The sequence below is a fragment of the Hyperolius riggenbachi genome, chromosome 1 (assembly GCF_040937935.1).
Source record: "Hyperolius riggenbachi isolate aHypRig1 chromosome 1, aHypRig1.pri, whole genome shotgun sequence".
In the NCBI taxonomy this organism is placed as follows: domain Eukaryota; kingdom Metazoa; phylum Chordata; class Amphibia; order Anura; family Hyperoliidae; genus Hyperolius; species Hyperolius riggenbachi.
The window spans coordinates 136,560,744-136,579,060 of record NC_090646.1 but is presented as its reverse complement, the minus strand read 5'-3'; the positions used below and the strand labels follow the sequence as shown (position 1 = coordinate 136,579,060).

The 18,317-nt window shown below is 42.5% G+C and overlaps 1 long non-coding RNA gene across 1 annotated transcript in view; it reads right to left on the bottom strand.

Moving 5' to 3' along the window:
- LOC137546310 (uncharacterized) overlaps positions 1–18,317 on the bottom strand; it is a 97,847-nt gene that overhangs the window by 70,658 nt on the left and 8,872 nt on the right. Inside the window, exon 2 of the long non-coding RNA XR_011026231.1 lies at positions 2,724–2,814. This is a non-coding gene — a long non-coding RNA (uncharacterized lncRNA). The remainder of the gene's footprint in view (positions 1–2,723; positions 2,815–18,317) is intronic.

Sequence of the window (18,317 nt, the reverse complement as noted above, 5' to 3'; positions counted from 1 at the left end):
GAAAGATTGCTTTGAAGCATTTTTCTGCTTGCTAATAAATTGTACAGTCATTAGTTGTTAATCAAATATCATAAAATTTTAACAGCTCATATCTGCAGGATAAAAGGCTTCACTGTAAAGCAGTACAGTACATAAAAGTTGTTACAGCCATTAATTTTGTACTTTTTACTCAATCACTCAACCAACACTGAAGATCGTGTTCAGTTATAAAACTTTTTGTTTCATCTTCTAGACTGAGGAAATATTAGATCCTCTGTCATGGTGTTAAGGTTAATGCCAACACTAAACTGCTCATGGCTGAACTAGTTGTTCATCATTTTTGCTATTAACAGAGACATAACTACTAAGGCCTCTGCATTTGTAGGGGCGGCCCAAAGCATGGTGGGTCATATATATGCTCCCACCTTCTAATACAAGACCTGCCTCCAGAGTAACTATTGTTTTGGCCACACTTGTGGGTTTTAGGAAGTCAAGGACGTGGCTGCTGTTGTGAGGGGAAGGGGGCATGGTGGCCTATATAAGGCCCATGGTGGTTGGGAAAAAGCAGAGTAGGATCATCCACCAGGCAATCTAGGCAGGTGCCTGGGGCCTAGTGGGTGTCAAGTGGCCATCCAACTTTCTCTGACCTTTCTCCACTTAAGCTTACCAAAAAGATCACAAGGGGTCCCAAATTGACTACCTTGCCAAGAGCCATCTTTGGGAAAAATGTTTATGGGATGGACAGCATATTAGGGCAGCATGATCAGACTTCGGTCCACCGTCAAAGTGTGTTGTAAGTGTGGCCACGCTATATTCATTCAAACATGCTGAGTTCTGCATCAGGGAGAAACTCCACACAGCTTGGCTGGCTCCAACACTTCTTTGCATACATGCTTTCACCCAATAACCTGACCTTTCTCAAGAGTCATAGAGAGCATTCCTTCTTTTATTGGTGTAATTTTACAAGTTGCTCCACAGTCAGTAGAGAGTAAATGAGTGGCGCCTCCTAGTAACTTATGTTTGTAGTCTTAAAGTGGATCCAAGACAAACTTTTGCTGCCTTCATTTTTCTGCCCCTTAGATATGATAGCAGGAAAAAAAGGGTGCCAGCAGCAAGTGGACGAAAAGGGTGCCACCATAGACTCTAATGTATTTATCATTAATATGGCGCCCAAAGCAAAAAAAAGGGCGCCCAATAAGTATCATTAACAACATTAGAACATTAAAGTTTTTGAAATATGTTATCATTTTAGAAGCTTGCAACGTTATACAGTAGTTATAGTTTTTGCACATTTTATATTATTTCTTTAGTATGTACAGATTTTACGTTATGAAATATATTATTGTTTCTATGTATGTAAGGGTGTTTCTGCATGGAGAGTGGTTAGGGTTAGGCACCATCAGGGGAGGTGGGTGATTAGGGTTAGGCACCATCCCGGGGGCTTCTAGGGTTAGCACCATCTGGGGGGTTGGTTAGGGTTAGGCACCACCAGGGGGGTGTTTAGGGTTAGGCACCACCGGGGGGGGGTTAGGGTTAGGCACCACCAGGGGAGTGGATAGTTTTAGGCACCAGCAGGCCTTCTGTGTGAGAATAGATTTGGGTTAAGCTGTATTGTTGAATTACATAACAATTTTTAATGTTAATATCTTTGTTATCATCTCCCGTCTGGTTTCAACTGGTATTTATCGTTAACCAATTTCTGTAACAATGTTTATCGTTATTGAGATTTTGTTAACCACCGGCGCCAATTTGTTATCCAGCCGGGCCCTTTTTTTCCTGGCACCCTTTTTTTCATGCACCTTTACATATAGTTTATCGGACATTCTTCCCCCCAATGCTTTTTGTTTTTAAATGTTATGTTTATGTTATTTATTACCTAATTGCATGTAAATGAATGTATCCACGCCCCCAGCTCCTCCAGCACCTAGGCATTCTGAGTCCCATACTGCAAGTGCTCATGGGAGCTCAGCCTGGGGAGTAGGAGGCTTTTGCTGAAGCAGGCACAAGATTTCAGAGACAAGGGAGCGGAGAGAGGAGGAGAGTAGAGTGGGAGTTTTCACAGGCTGAGGGGTGGAGATGCAGAACAGCTTACCTGTGTAATGATGACAAGCAGAATATGGCTGCTCTCATTGTATCACAGGAGGAAATAATCATTTACTGTTGAAGCTGTTTGCAGCTAGATTTACTGTGTAAACCATCTAAACTTTAGATAAGATATATAGACAAGTTACTTGCTATAGTTAGATTTTCATTTCAGATCCGCTTTAATGAAAAACATGAGCTTAAACTAGGTAATAGCAAGCCCGACAAAGGCTGCAACGCCGAAAGCTTGCTTATTCTTATTCTTTTTAGTTAGCCAATAAATAGTATCATCCTGATTTAAAACTTCTAGGTAATAGCAAGATATCTTGTATTTATCTCAGTTACATTATGTGACAGTGTAGTAATTGTGCTAACTATGAATTGAATATGAATGTCAAAGGTGAACTTTAACCATTCTCAGATCAAAATTTCTGAATCATGACCTAAAAGTACCACACCCATATTTGTGTCACAAAAAAAGCAGTTTTGTTACTAGCTTCTACAACATAGAATAACAAGAAATAAATCTATCACACAGCTTGCTATGGTTAAACTCCACATGAAGATTTATTCTGGTCTAGACCAGCAGATAAATCTGTCATATCTTATACTGTAGAGACAAAAGCAGTTATTCAGGTATAAATAAAAACAAAAAGTATTACCAGCCTATCCTCTAAATCTGCTGTACAACTTCAGGATTAACGGCATGGTTGGAATTGTTGGAAATTCAGAACCACCACCTGGCAGTACAACCTGAAAAAAACGTTTTGTTTCTGAAAACATTGACGCACCTGGAGAATTAAAATCTTGGTAATAACGTTGAACAAAGTAACACTAAGCAGATACAAATGTAATAAGATAATGATTCAAGGAAATCTAAAGTGAAAATAAACTTATGAGATAATGATTTGCATGTGTAGTACAGCTAAGACATAGAATATTAGCAGCACAGATATGAGTCTCATATTGTTTCCAGTACAGGAAGAGTTAAGAATCTTCAGTTATCTATGCAAAAGAGCCTCTCTGAGCTCTCCGACCCAAAGGTTGCTGTTTACTGGAGCACTTATGCATCAAAGAAAGAGTCAGAGACATATTTAGATAAGATTTTTTCCTTAAGGGAAGTTGAAATGGTCATTAGCTCTGCTTGTGTTATAGTTTAAAATACAGAGTGTGGCTTGTAATTGCAAATATGACAGAATTATGCAATGTTATAAAAGAAAATCTATATATCTAAAAATTAAAATATCATACTACTTTCTTTGCTACTAATGTCCTATTAATGTTCAGTACTACACATACAAATCATTGCATCATACGTTTTTTTTTCACTTCACAGTGTCACTTTAAAGAGACTCTGGAACAAAAGTTTGAGCCTTATTTCTTCTATTTTATAAGTTCCTATAACTGTTCTAATGTGCTCTGTCTTACTGCAGCCTTTCACAGTTGCACAGTGGCTGTATTATCTCTGTTATATGATCTAATCTCTTTTCCTCTGTCGGCTCTGTCGGGCTCAGGCAGTCAGGCTGGAATGTGCTGTGCTGCTTGTGATTGGATAGAAGTTATGCACACCCTCTCCAGGCCCCCTGCACACTCTGTATGACTCACACACTGAGCTACTCTCAGCCTATCACTTGTTATGTCTTTTGTTTGTAAACACTGCATAAAAATGGCAATTACAAGCCAGGATTGAAGCAGGGAGTGGCAGAAACAGCACAGAGGGGCCCAGGAGAACATAATGAATAGAATGGTATGCTTTTTATTGTAAGAATTTTAGAGTACAGATTCTCTTTAACACAGAGCATGTTTTAAAAACATGATTTAGACAGGTTAGGGGGGATGTTGTAGCATTGGGCATACACATCCTGATGCTGCAGGAAGCTAAAACAAATGCAGCATTTATGATTTAGGTAGCCAGGTAGACCAAGCAAGGTAAGGTATGAACCAATAATCTGTAACTGTGGAGAAAAAAAAGTGTATTGCCCTACTTAAAGCTATTATAATGGGTCTTCCTGATTTTCCATTCCTTCCAGTTCCAGTTATTTTTACAGAATAAAAATAGCAATGAACGCGTTGGTAAAGCCACTGCAGAATATTGTGTTCAGGTCACTTGAACTACTTATTCCCTATGGCAGCCTTAAGCAATACAATGAGAATAGAAATTGTATTTGAATGTACTTTTTACAGAAATGGATAAGAAAGTGGAAAATATGTACTTTTGTTCATTGCTATGGCTTTCCTTCCATGTATTTACTATACTTAGCATTCTAAAATGACCTGCTATGTTTGGCAAACCTAGTGCAAAAAAAGCTGCTACAGAAAATTATATTTAAGTGAGCCACATCTTCTGGAGCAGCTTTTTTTTCTGTTAAATCAAAACATTTTTTTTTAAAAAGTAATCTGGTCATACTATTTTAATCAGTGGTCCAGGCAAAATCTACACTCTTAGCATCCCAGCCATTTACATTACTACTATGACAGCAGAGCTTGCAATTCAAGTCCTTCCCTGTCCATCCATGCTGCATCCAGCAAGTCCTTCCCTGTCCATCCATGCTGCCTCCAGGTCACTGTCAATGGCAACTTATATTCTCCCTTTGTCCATGAAAGGAGCTGTCCAATAGGCAACAGAGGTATCAGTCACTGGACCCTCCCATTCTGCCGTATGGTGGTGGGAGAGTATATTTGGGAGATCCATCACAGGCTATTCTCATTATTTTTAAAAGGAAGAGGTGCTGGTGGTGGATGGTAGTCTAGCCTGCCCATCAGCCTGGCTATGTACTAATTGGGGGGCACCAATCCAGCCCAATACTTTAATTCAAGGAGGTATAAGTACAGGTTATTTTAGGGGACTAAACAGCTATTCTGATCTGCCTTTCAAAACTGTTTAAGGATTTAAAGAGACACTGAAGTGAGAATAAATCTCTCTTCAGTGCTTATATTCAGCAGGGGCATGTGTGCCCCTGCTAAAACGCCGCTATCCCGCGGCTAAACGGGGGTCCCTTACCCCCCAAATCCCCCCCTGCAAAATCAACTACCAACTTTGTCGTAGATTTTGCTGCTGTTGAGGCAGGGCTAACGGCTGCAGCCCTGTCTCTCAGCGCCGTCTATCAGCGGCGCATCGCCGCCTCTCCCCCGCCCCTCTCAGCGAAGGAAGACTGAGAGGGGTGGGGGAGAGGCGGAGATACGCGCTGACAGTGAGGCAGGGCTGCGGCGGTTAGTCCTGTCTCTATGCGGTAGAGATCCCCGGCGAGGACGGAGGGGATTTGAAGGGTAAGGGACCCCCGTTGTGCAGTGCGATAGCGGCGGTTTAGCAGGGGCACACATGCCCCTGCTGAATATGAGCTCTGAAGCGAGATTTATTCTCGCTTCAGACTCTCTTTAAAGAGCAACTTTAACCCAGGATTAAACTTCATCCCAATTAGTAGCTGATACCCCACAGGAAATCTTTACCTTTTATATAATAGTTCACCAGGGCTGTGCAGCTGATATTGAAATGAAACTCCTTCCACAGTGTGATGTTTTAGCCATGGCTATGACAGTTTCCTCGCTGTTAACCTTGTTGCATTGTGGGAGACAACAAGCAAGCAGTAAAAGAATAAATAAATGGGGGGCATATAGGGATCCATTTTAGAAAAAAAAGGGGGCACATGTTACAACTCCCTTTAAGAAGGATGGGGTGTACATTAGATTCTATTAATTTACCTGCCTGGCAAAATGCTTATGACTGAGACGGGGTAGAGGGGGGAAGAAAGTTAAAATAGGCATGGATTTAAGAGTTAGTAGTAGAATATTTGTTTATTTATTCATGTGTTCAACTTCTACTATCACCATTAACATAATATTAGTAAACTTACTGATATTCTACTACTTTTACCATTGGTAAAATATCAGTACATTTACCAATTTCTTACTATGCTCAACCTTAACATAACTCTCACATAAGCCCTCCCTTATCTATTGCTAACACTAACTTCCCCCAATGACACCTAAAACTACCACCTGCCGCCATCACCGCCATCACCGCCTATGCCTAACACTAACCTCTCCTCCCTACTCCTAAAAGTAACCTTCAGTGCTATAAGCTGGAGATCTGCTATAGTATAGCAAAACAACGGTGCCCACCATAGCCACTAATTATCCCGCACCCAAATTACTGCCGCCATAGCTGCAATTTCTACAGCAGCCTATGGTAGTCCCAAAATTATCAAGCATGATTCACTCCAAAATTAACTGATTCATGTCCCAAATTAGATTGTATATTTGTCTAAAAAAAACATACAATCTAGTTTTACAAGTTATAAAAGTGTGGCTAAAGATTTCAAGGGACGGAGAATGCTGGATGTTCTTTGGAAGGAAGGAAAGAAACTATGGGCTTGTAATTGGGGATGGACGCAAAACTGAAAAAAATGCACCTTTATTTCCAAATAAAATATTGGCGCCAAACATTGTGATAGGGACATAATTTAAATGGTTTTATAACCGGGACAAAAGGGCAAATACATTTCATGGGTTTTAATTACAGTAGCATCCATTATTTAAAAACTATAAAGGCCGAAAACTAAAAAATAATAAATTTTTTCCCACATTTTTTCCTATTTTCCCATTAAAACACATTTAGAATAAAATAATTCTTGGCATAATGTCCCACCTAAAGAAAGCATAATTGGTGGCGAAAAGAACAAGATATAGTTCATTTCATTGTGATAAGTAATTATAAAGTTATAGACGAATGAATGGAAGGAGCGCTGAAAGGTGAAAATTGCTCTGGTGCTCAAAGGGTAAAACCCCTCAGTTGTGAAGTGGATATGGAAGACAAAGATTGGGGAGGACTTTGTGTGATGAACAGCGGAAAAGCCGCCGCGTGTTCTGAAAGTAAGGTGGCTGATTCCACGTCTGACGCTGCGGTTTGTCCGCGTCGGCATGCGTCTGGGTTGTCTGGAACTAATGGTGCACATGGGAAGGATGGCGTGGGGGCCGCCGCATGTTCTGACGGTAAGGCAGCGGATTCCACGCTCAGTGCGGCGGTTTCCCCGCAGCAACATGTATCTGGGCTGTCTGGACCTAGTAGTGCACACAGATGGAGAGCTACGCGCGCGCGCGCTGCAAGACAAGCTCTTTATACCAATAGGAGGAAGATCAGCTGATCAGGCCGGTCAGCTGATCCCTGCTCAGTCAGTGATTGGTTGATGGGGGCTGGGCGGCGCTGTGGAGCGCTTTACTATATATATCTCCTGCTGTTCAGTTGCTGGTTGTCTGGCGTTGCGAATGCTTACGTGTTAGCACTCAGACCTTAGTCAGATCCTTCAGTGTGGTGGAACCAGGTGGACCTGGGAATCCACACTTAGCCAGTTACTGTATATCATCTGTGTTATTCTCTAGCATAGTTCCAGGGTGTTGAGATCACAGCCCTCACACCTCAGACTAGGAATACTGTATATCATCTGTGTTATTCTCTAGCATAGTTCCAGGGCGTTGAGATCACGGCCCTCACACCTCAGACTAGGAATACTGTATATCATCTGTGTTATTCTCTAGCATATTTCCAGGGTGTTGAGATCACGGACCTCACACTTCAGACTAGGCCTTGTTCTGTTATCTGATATGACCTATAGCGTTCCTGACTATTCTTCTGATCTCTGATTTGGTACCTTGCATTTCTGATTCTCTGTTGCCGACCCGGCCTGCCTGACCTTCTGGCTGTCACCCTCCCGCAGGGTGTCCAGCCTTTCCACAGGGGTCCCCGGCTCTACAGAGGGGACACTGTTTCTTATCAGTCAGGGACTCCCTCTCCAGGTGTCCTTGACTGCAGTAGAGTCTTCTCTACTTATTGGACCACTTGCTACCCCGGTGGTCCAAAGGATACTGTTGCACCAAAACACTTACACTCTCAGGTGTCTAGAGGTTAGTCATATCTGATTATTGGCGATTCTGCAGATACCCAATAATCAGGTACATCTGTATTCTTGGGGATACTGCAGATCGCCAAGAATCAGATTCTCTCTCTGGTTGCTGACACCTATCGTTACACTTTGTAGGCCAAAGTTAGGATTCTCTGATTAATTGGCAGAATGGATTGGAAGAATGCTACTTGTAAGTTGTAAGGCTACAGAGGAGGTGTCCTAAGTGAGGAAGACCTTAACAAGGGACATGTTTTTGAACTGTAAATAACAAGAGGTGGTTAGAGAGAAACTGTAACTGTAGCAAAAAAAAGTTCCCCTAGGGGATACTCACCTCGGGAGGGGGAAGCCTCAGGGCCCCAATGAGGCTTCCCCCACTCCTGTAGCTACAGGCAGTCCAGCGCTGGCTCCCCCAAAGAGTCCCAGAATCCTCCCTCGACAAGCCTGGCAATCGCTCATAAGCGCTGATTTATTTACCTCTCCTGGCTCCAGTGGGGGCACTGTTGTGACTCTCCGCACAGAGAAAGGCGAAAATAGCCGATACTGCGCCTGCGCTGGAGCCGGGGAGATAAATATTAACATCCCTGCTGTTCCGGGAGTATTTTTGCCGCTGCTGTGGGACCCAGGAGGACAGAGGAAGCCTCAATAGGATCCGGAGGCTTCCCCCACCCTAGGTGAGTACCCCCAGGGGAGGTTTTCTTCGTTACAGGTTTTCTTTAAAGAGAAAATGCATATAATATATCAATGTCTAGGTAAAAAGTACACCATGGCATGCAGAGGCTGAAACAGTAAAAAGACAGGAGAGTGCACTCTGTAAAAGCAGTTACCCCAAGGGGGTCAGCAGGACGTGGATAGTGATGGGCCGAACCGTTCGCCTGGCGAACCTCTCTGGGCCTCTTACTTCTTCCAGGTCGCAATGACCCGGAGTAGTACGCCTGCGCTGCCAGGCGGAGCGCATCCTAGATCGCGCTCCTCTTGCCGGGCACTCTTTGCGCATGAGCGTGACGTTACTCATGACGTCACGCACATGTGCAGAGAGTGTCCGGCAACAGGAGCGCGATCTAGGACGCGCTCCGCCGGGCAGTGCAGGCGTACTAGAGGCCCATGGATTTAGAGATGTTCGCCGGCGAATGGTTCGGGAACTGTTCGCCACATCTCTACCTATGTTGCTGTAACTTACACTAGGTAGTAGAAATCTGACAGAACCGACAGGTTTTGGACTAGTCCATCTCTTCACCGGGGAGTCCTGTGGTGGGCCGAAATTTCGCTTTTGCTAAATTTCGCATCGAAATTTGCATTTACGCATCATAATTGTAATGTGAAATTTCAGCGAAAATCGTAATTAATTTCATATGTACAGGTAGTATTTCAAAATTTCACGTAATTTTTTGCATAATTTCCACGAAAGTTCGCATCATTTCATGACAACTTTAGAGGTTAATAGCAAGGCCCCCATACATGCTATTGCTACCAAAATTGCTACATATGTTAAGAAGAAGCGTGGGTACAAGTCAAAAAAAGAATTTAGCTAAAAGACTTTGTAGTTTTTGAGAAACTCGATTTTAAAGATGCAAAGAAAAATGGTTTTTAAACTGTCATCAAGTTTAAAAAAAAATTTTTTACTTGCATTTTTAAAATCGAGTTTCTCAAAAACTGTAACGTTTTTTTTTTGCTAAATTCTTTTTTTACCTTGTACCCACAATTCTCCTTAACATATGTAGCAATGTTGGTGTCAATAGCTTGTGTGGGGGCTTTGCTATTCCCTGCTAAAGTAAGCAAGAAATTACGTGAAATTTCTCAAAATTTTGCGGAATTTCATGCGAAATTACGAATGGCTACACGAAATCAATTGAACTGCAAATTATAATTACATATAAGCGTAATTGCAAAAATGTACGTGAAATTTTGTGAAATTGTAATTTGTTGATTATGATCATCACTAGAGGAGTCTCAGCATGGACTTTATTTTTTATAAAGACACTCCCTAAAAGCCCGATTGGCCCACACTATACTGCAGTCCCCACCTCAACCAATTAACATAATTGGATAATTACACTTGCTACTAGTATATAACAGAAGGTGTGCACAGACACCAGCACAGAGGCGCCTAGAGTTGCCACGCGACTATACTGGTAAATGAAAACTTGCTATTTTTGTATCTTCATCACTACCATGCTCCCTTCCTGCCTTACCATACACTTATGTGTTATTCTAACTCACTCCTTCCCATTACAAACAAGTTAGCCCATCCGCACTGGTTTTATACTCCCCCTGTTGTGCTTTTTTTCCCCCTGTCATTTGGCACCCAACAATCTAATTGACCCAGATACTTTAGTACGGTACTTATAACACACCAATTATAAGATATTACCTTTTTTACCTGCAATACCTGTGATGGATTTCCCTATCCATTTGTTTCACATATATTCCACCCTTAGTACCCAGGAATAATTTCCAAGGTTTTTGCAAAAAATAAAATATGCCATTGTTATTTGCATTATCTACAAAAATGTAAACAATAGTCTGATGGCACTTTTTATGTCTCTGATTTTACAGTTATATACCCCTCCCTGTTGTTGCCTGAGGAAGCAGGATTATACCTGCGAAACGCATTGCATTGTATTCTGGAGTATGTGAATACATTTGTATGTGTTTGAAAATTGGCAGTTTTATGGCTGCTTCAGGGGAGGTAAGTCTTCTACTGCCTCCCTAGAAATTTTAAAGGTTTTAACAATTTTTATCCAGTTGGCACAGATAAGATGTTTACTTTATCTGTGATACCTGAGTCCACCCCGGTGGAGGGGTGCTATACCTTATATCTTCCAATCTACAGAGAGCGACATCTTAATCCTTAATCGCGGCAGCCACGCTAGAGAGAGAGAGAGACGGTCACGCCTTCCGGCAGTGACTCGTTCTCCTCCTGCGCTTAAGCGTGGTTACAGCTTCCGGTGAACTCGGGCCATGTTCCTCCATCTCTACCCTGCCCACTCTTACTTCGGGAAATTGGGCATGGTTACGACCCGGTACTGCATTAGGACAGTACAGCAGCCATAGCCTATACCGGCGATAGGTGAGCAACTGTTTATATATATATATTTTTTATGAGATAAGGCTCCGCATAAGTTGTGGGTTAATAGTGCCATTCAGATTTACTGTTTGTGTAAACAGGAATATATGCAGCATATACCCATATATACTTGTTTAAACATTTTTTTTTACTCGTATGTGCATATCCATATAGAATTTTTTATTACAAATATAAGACACTACGCTGAACCGGAAGTATAACCAAAGGTTACCTAGGTGACCACTGAGGTCACACTATTCATTTCCTGCCACTAATAGGTATATAAACTGATTGGGTGCATGGCAGTAACTAGCTTGACAAAGGCATGGATACGCCTAAACGCGTTGCAAAGCTACTGCACCCACCGACCAGAGGAAAGGCTCCCGTTGTCCATCAACATCTAGGACTACCCCCACTGCTGGCCACCGAGGAGGAACAGGTTGCCATTCAGGGTCATCGGTTTGGGTTTTTTTACCCAAGATATTCCTGTCTTTCATCACTTTATAGTAAGTGTTCTTAATCCTTGCGTGTTTTTCTATTAAAAGTTTTAATACACTACGGAGCGCTCCTCCTTCTACTCTTTTCTTTTGACATCTTAATCCTGACTGGGGACAGGTCTTAATCTCCCCACCTGCATTTACAGTGGTTGCCTATATGGTAACCCTGGTTTGTGAGTATTACTATTTACTTACTTTCATTTACTCCTACTCCTCTCTGACTCCCCCTCTGAACTGTCCCCCTGGTCATCTCCTCTACCGGGAACATATGTGGTATCCGTATAATCGTCATCATAATCCTCCTGGCCAGCTTCGCTTTCCTCAGACACCTCCTCAACTGCACCAACTTAAGGTGGTTCATCATCCCCATCCTCACACGTTACATCCATACTATCGCCACCTAACTCAGACGTATGAGGTGGTGTACCTGCGCCTTCTTCTTGTTGTTGCAGTAGTGGCTGGGAACCAGTGATTTCACCACCACCACCAAATAACTCCTGCGAAGTGTCAAATGCAGCAGATGTGGTGCTTGTTGTAGCGCTGGTGGCTGTGGGAGATGAGGTGTTCTGTGTTAAATAGTCAAGCACGTCCTGATCTTGGGAAGTGATGGCACGTGCCTTCTTCTGAGCACTGTATTTTGGGGCATGTCCGCACAAAATCACAGCAACACCACCTCGCACAGACCTGCCAGTGCCTGGTGGCCTTCCTCTGGGTCTGCCTCTACCTCTTCCTCTACCTGGTTTGTCCATTTTGTCCATCTCGGGTGGATGCTAGGTATATGCAGTGAGGTGGGTGGAAACATTTTTGTCAGTACTTTGTATGTCGTCAATTAAAAAGCAAGCAGCAGCATGATTATTTCCATTTTCTTTGGCCATAGCTGAGATTCCAGGCAAGTGTTATTACTATGAATATTGCATTATCTATAACAGTGAGTAGAGTTCTACTTTAGCAATCTATTAAAGAGAAAGTTTTGAATAACAATGGTGTTATTTTTGGATTTTAATTCTAAAGCTTTCCAAGTAGCCTGAAAAGATATTTATAGCAGAGACGGTCTGCTCTTTTAATCTTTAGGCCTGTAACCAACTAGTGCTTTTTAAGTACTTGTGATATGAAAAGCTCTTACTAATGTAATGCTATGGGTGTGAACACCCTTGAGGGATGTGGTTTTTTTTCTTAAATCACACATAGCAAGCATTACATTAGCAAGAGCTTTACAAATCACAAGTGCTTAGAAAAGTGCTCCTTGTGTGCCCTAGGCCTTAGACTTGAAGCTAATATACGGTATTATCCTCTTTCGCAATTAACTGTTAATAAAGTATTGGAGGTTTTTTAAGAGTTAGTAGTAGAATATTTGTCAATTTATTTATGTGTTCAACTTCTACTATCACCATTAACATAATATTAGTAAACTTACCGATATTCTACTACTTTTACCATTGGTAAAATATCAGTACATTTACCAATTTCTTACTATGCTCAACCTTAACATAACTCTCACATAAGCCCTCCCTTATCTATTGCTAACACTAACTTCCCCCAATGACACCTAAAACTACCACCTGCCGCCATCACCGCCATCACCGCCTATGCCTAACACTAACCTCTCCTCCCTACTCCTAAAAGTAACCTTCAGTGCTATAAGCTGGAGATCTGCTATAGTATAGCAAAACAACGGTGCTCACCATAGCCACTAATTATCCCGCACCCAAATTACTGCCGCCATAGCTGCAATTTCTACAGCAGCCTATGGTAGTCCCAAAATTATCAAGCATGATTCACTCCAAAATTAACTGATTCATGTCCCAAATTAGATTGTATATTTGTCTAAAAAAAACATACAATCTAGTTTTACAAGTTATAAAAGTGTGGCTAAAGATTTCAAGGGACGGAGAATGCTGGATGTGCTTTGGAAGGAAGGAAAGAAACTATGGGCTTGTAATTGGGGATGGACGCAAAACTGAAAAAAATGCACCTTTATTTCCAAATAAAATATTGGCGCCAAACATTGTGATAGGGACATAATTTAAATGGTTTTATAACCGGGACAAAAGGGCAAATAAATTTCATGGGTTTTAATTACAGTAGCATCCATTATTTAAAAACTATAAAGGCCGAAAACTAAAAAATAATAAATTTTTTCCCACATTTTTTCCTATTTTCCCATTAAAACACATTTAGAATAAAATAATTCTTGGCATAATGTCCCACCTAAAGAAAGCATAATTGGTGGCGAAAAGAACAAGATATAGTTCATTTCATTGTGATAAGTAATTATAAAGTTATAGACGAATGAATGGAAGGAGCGCTGAAAGGTGAAAATTGCTCTGGTGCTCAAAGGGTAAAACCCCTCAGTTGTGAAGTGGATATGGAAGACAAAGATTGGGGAGGACTTTGTGTGATGAACAGCGGAAAAGCCGCCGCGTGTTCTGAAAGTAAGGTGGCTGATTCCACGTCTGACGCTGCGGTTTGTCCGCGTCGGCATGCGTCTGGGTTGTCTGGAACTAATGGTGCACATGGGAAGGATGGCGTGGGGGCCGCCGCGTGTTCTGACGGTAAGGCAGCGGATTCCGCGCTCAGTGCGGCGGTTTCCCCGCAGCAACATGTATCTGGGCTGTCTGGACCTAGTAGTGCACACAGATGGAGAGCTACGCGCGCGCGCGCGCTGCAAGACAAGCTCTTTATACCAATAGGAGGAAGATCAGCTGATCAGGCCGGTCAGCTGATCCCTGCTCAGTCAGTGATTGGTTGATGGGGGCTGGGCGGCGCTGTGGAGCGCTTTACTATATATATCTCCTGCTGTTCAGTTGCTGGTTGTCTGGCGTTGCGAATGCTTACGTGTTAGCACTCAGACCTTAGTCAGATCCTTCAGTGTGGTGGAACCAGGTGGACCTGGGAATCCACACTTAGCCAGTTACTGTATATCATCTGTGTTATTCTCTAGCATAGTTCCAGGGTGTTGAGATCACAGCCCTCACACCTCAGACTAGGAATACTGTATATCATCTGTGTTATTCTCTAGCATAGTTCCAGGGTGTTGAGATCACGGCCCTCACACCTCAGACTAGGAATACTGTATATCATCTGTGTTATTCTCTAGCATAGTTCCAGGGTGTTGAGATCACGGACCTCACACTTCAGACTAGGCCTTGTTCTGTTATCTGATATGACCTATAGCGTTCCTGACTATTCTTCTGATCTCTGATTTGGTACCTTGCATTTCTGATTCTCTGTTGCCGACCCGGCCTGCCTGACCTTCTGGCTGTCACCCTCCCGCAGGGTGTCCAGCCTTTCCACAGGGGTCCCCGGCTCTACAGAGGGGACACTGTTTCTTATCAGTCAGGGACTCCCTCTCCAGGTGTCCTTGACTGCAGTAGAGTCTTCTCTACTTATTGGACCACTTGCTACCCCGGTGGTCCAAAGGTTACTGTTGCACCAAAACACTTACACTCTCAGGTGTCTAGAGGTTAGTCATATCTGATTATTGGCGATTCTGCAGATACCCAATAATCAGGTACATCTGTATTCTTGGGGATACTGCAGATCGCCAAGAATCAGATTCTCTCTCTGGTTGCTGACACCTATCGTTACACTTTGTAGGCCAAAGTTAGGATTCTCTGATTAATTGGCAGAATGGATTGGAAGAATGCTACTTGTAAGTTGTAAGGCTACAGAGGAGGTGTCCTAAGTGAGGAAGACCTTAACAAGGGACATGTTTTTGAACTGTAAATAACAAGAGGTGGTTAGAGAGAAACTGTAACTGTAACAAAAAAAAGTTCCCCTAGGGGATACTCACCTCGGGAGGGGGAAGCCTCAGGGCCCCAATGAGGCTTCCCCCACTCCTGTAGCTACAGGCAGTCCAGCGCTGGCTCCCCCAAAGAGTCCCAGAATCCTCCCTCGACAAGCCTGGCAATCGCTCATAAGCGCTGATTTATTTACCTCTCCTGGCTCCAGTGGGGGCACTGTTGTGACTCTCCGCACAGAGAAAGGCGAAAATAGCTGATACTGCGCCTGCGCTGGAGCCGGGGAGATAAATATTAACATCCCTGCTGTTCCGGGAGTATTTTTGCCGCTGCTGTGGGACCCAGGAGGACAGAGGAAGCCTCAATAGGATCCGGAGGCTTCCCCCACCCTAGGTGAGTACCCCCAGGGGAGGTTTTCTTCGTTACAGGTTTTCTTTAAAGAGAAAATGCATATAATATATCAATGTCTAGGTAAAAAGTACACCATGGCATGCAGAGGCTGAAACAGTAAAAAGACAGGAGAGTGCACTCTGTAAAAGCAGTTACCCCAAGGGGGTCAGCAGGACGTGGATAGTGATGGGCCGAACCGTTCGCCTGGCGAACCTCTCTGGGCCTCTTACTTCTTCCAGGTCGCAATGACCCGGAGTAGTACGCCTGCGCTGCCCGGCGGAGCGCATCCTAGATCGCGCTCCTCTTGCCGGGCACTCTTTGCGCATGAGCGTGACGTTACTCATGACGTCACGCACATGTGCAGAGAGTGTCCGGCAACAGGAGCGCGATCTAGGACGCGCTCCGCCGGGCAGCGCAGGCGTACTAGAGGCCCATGGATTTAGAGATGTTCGCCGGCGAATGGTTCGGGAACTGTTCGCCACATCTCTACCTATGTTGCTGTAACTTACACTAGGTAGTAGAAATCTGACAGAACCGACAGGTTTTGGACTAGTCCATCTCTTCACCGGGGAGTCCAGTGGTGGGCCGAAATTTCGCTTTTGCTAAATTTCGCATCGAAATTTGCATTTACGCATCATAATTGTAATGTGAAATTTCAGCGAAAATCGTAATTAATTTCATATGTACAGGTAGTATTTCAAAATTTCACGTAATTTTTTGCATAATTTCCACGAAAGTTCGCATCATTTCATGACAACTTTAGAGGTTAATAGCAAGGCCCCCATACATGCTATTGCTACCAAAATTGCTACATATGTTAAGAAGAAGCGTGGGTACAAGTCAAAAAAAGAATTTAGCAAAAAGACTTTGTAGTTTTTGAGAAACTCGATTTTAAAGATGCAAAGAAAAATGGTTTTTAAACTGTCATCAAGTTTAAAAAAAAATTTTTTACTTGCATTTTTAAAATCGAGTTTCTCAAAAACTGTAACGTTTTTTTTGCTAAATTCTTTTTTTACCTTGTACCCACAATTCTCCTTAACATATGTAGCAATGTTGGTGTCAATAGCTTGTGTGGGGGCTTTGCTATTCCCTGCTAAAGTAAGCAAGAAATTACGTGAAATTTCTCGAAATTTTGCGGAATTTCATGCGAAATTACGAATGGCTACACAAAATCAATTGAACTGCAAATTATAATTACATATAAGCGTAATTGCAAAAATGTACGTGAAATTTTGTAAAATCGTAATTTGTTGATTATGATCATCACTAGAGGAGTCTCAGCATGGACTTTATTTTTTATAAAGACACTCCCTAAAAGCCCGATTGGCCCACACTATACTGCAGTCCCACCTCAACCAATTAACATAATTGGATAATTACACTTGCTACTAGTATATAACAGGAGGTGTGCACAGACACCAGCACAGAGGCGCCTAGAGTTGCCACGCGACTATACTGGTAAGTGAAAACTTGCTATTTTTGTATCTTCATCACTACCATGCTCCCTTCCTGCCTTACCATACACTTATGTGTTATTCTAACTCACTCCTTCCCATTACAAACAAGTTAGCCCATCCGCACTGGTTTTATACTCCCCCTGTTGTGCTTTTTTCCCCCCTGTCATTTGGCACCCAACAATCTAATTGACCCAGATACTTTAGTACGGTACTTATAACACACCAATTATAAGATATTACCTTTTTTACCTGCAATACCTGTGATGGATTTCCCTATCCATTTGTTTCACATATATTCCACCCTTAGTACCCAGGAATAATTTCCAAGGTTTTTGCAAAAAATAAAATATGCCATTGTTATTTGCATTATCTACAAAAATGTAAACAATAGTCTGATGGCACTTTTTATGTCTCTGATTTTACAGTTATATACCCCTCCCTGTTGTTGCCTGAGGAAGCAGGATTATACCTGCGAAACGCATTGCATTGTATTCTGGAGTATGTGAATACATTTGTATGTGTTTGAAAATTGGCAGTTTTATGGCTGCTTCAGGGGAGGTAAGTCTTCTACTGCCTCCCTAGAAATTTTAAAGGTTTTAACAATTTTTATCCAGTTGGCACAGATAAGATGTTTACCTTATCTGTGATACCTGAGTCCACCCCGGTGGAGGGGTGCTATACCTTATATCTTCCAATCTACAGAGAGCGACATCTTAATCCTTAATCGCGGCAGCCACGCTAGAGAGAGAGAGAGACGGTCACGCCTTCCGGCAGTGACTCGTTCTTCTCCTGCGCTTAAGCGTGGTTACAGCTTCCGGTGAACTCGGGCCATGTTCCTCCATCTCTACCCTGCCCGCTCTTACTTCGGGAAATTGGGCATGGTTACGACCCGGTACTGCATTAGGACAGTACAGCAGCCATAGCCTATACCGGCGATAGGTGAGCAACTGTTTATATATATATATTTTTTATGAGATAAGGCTCCGCATAAGTTGTGGGTTAATAGTGCCATTCAGATTTACTGTTTGTGTAAACAGGAATATATGCAGCATATACCCATATATACTTGTTTAAACATTTTTTTTTACTCGTATGTGCATATCCATATAGAATTTTTTATTACAAATATAAGACACTACGCTGAACCGGAAGTATAACCAAAGGTTACCTAGGTGACCACTGAGGTCACACTATTCATTTCCTGCCACTAA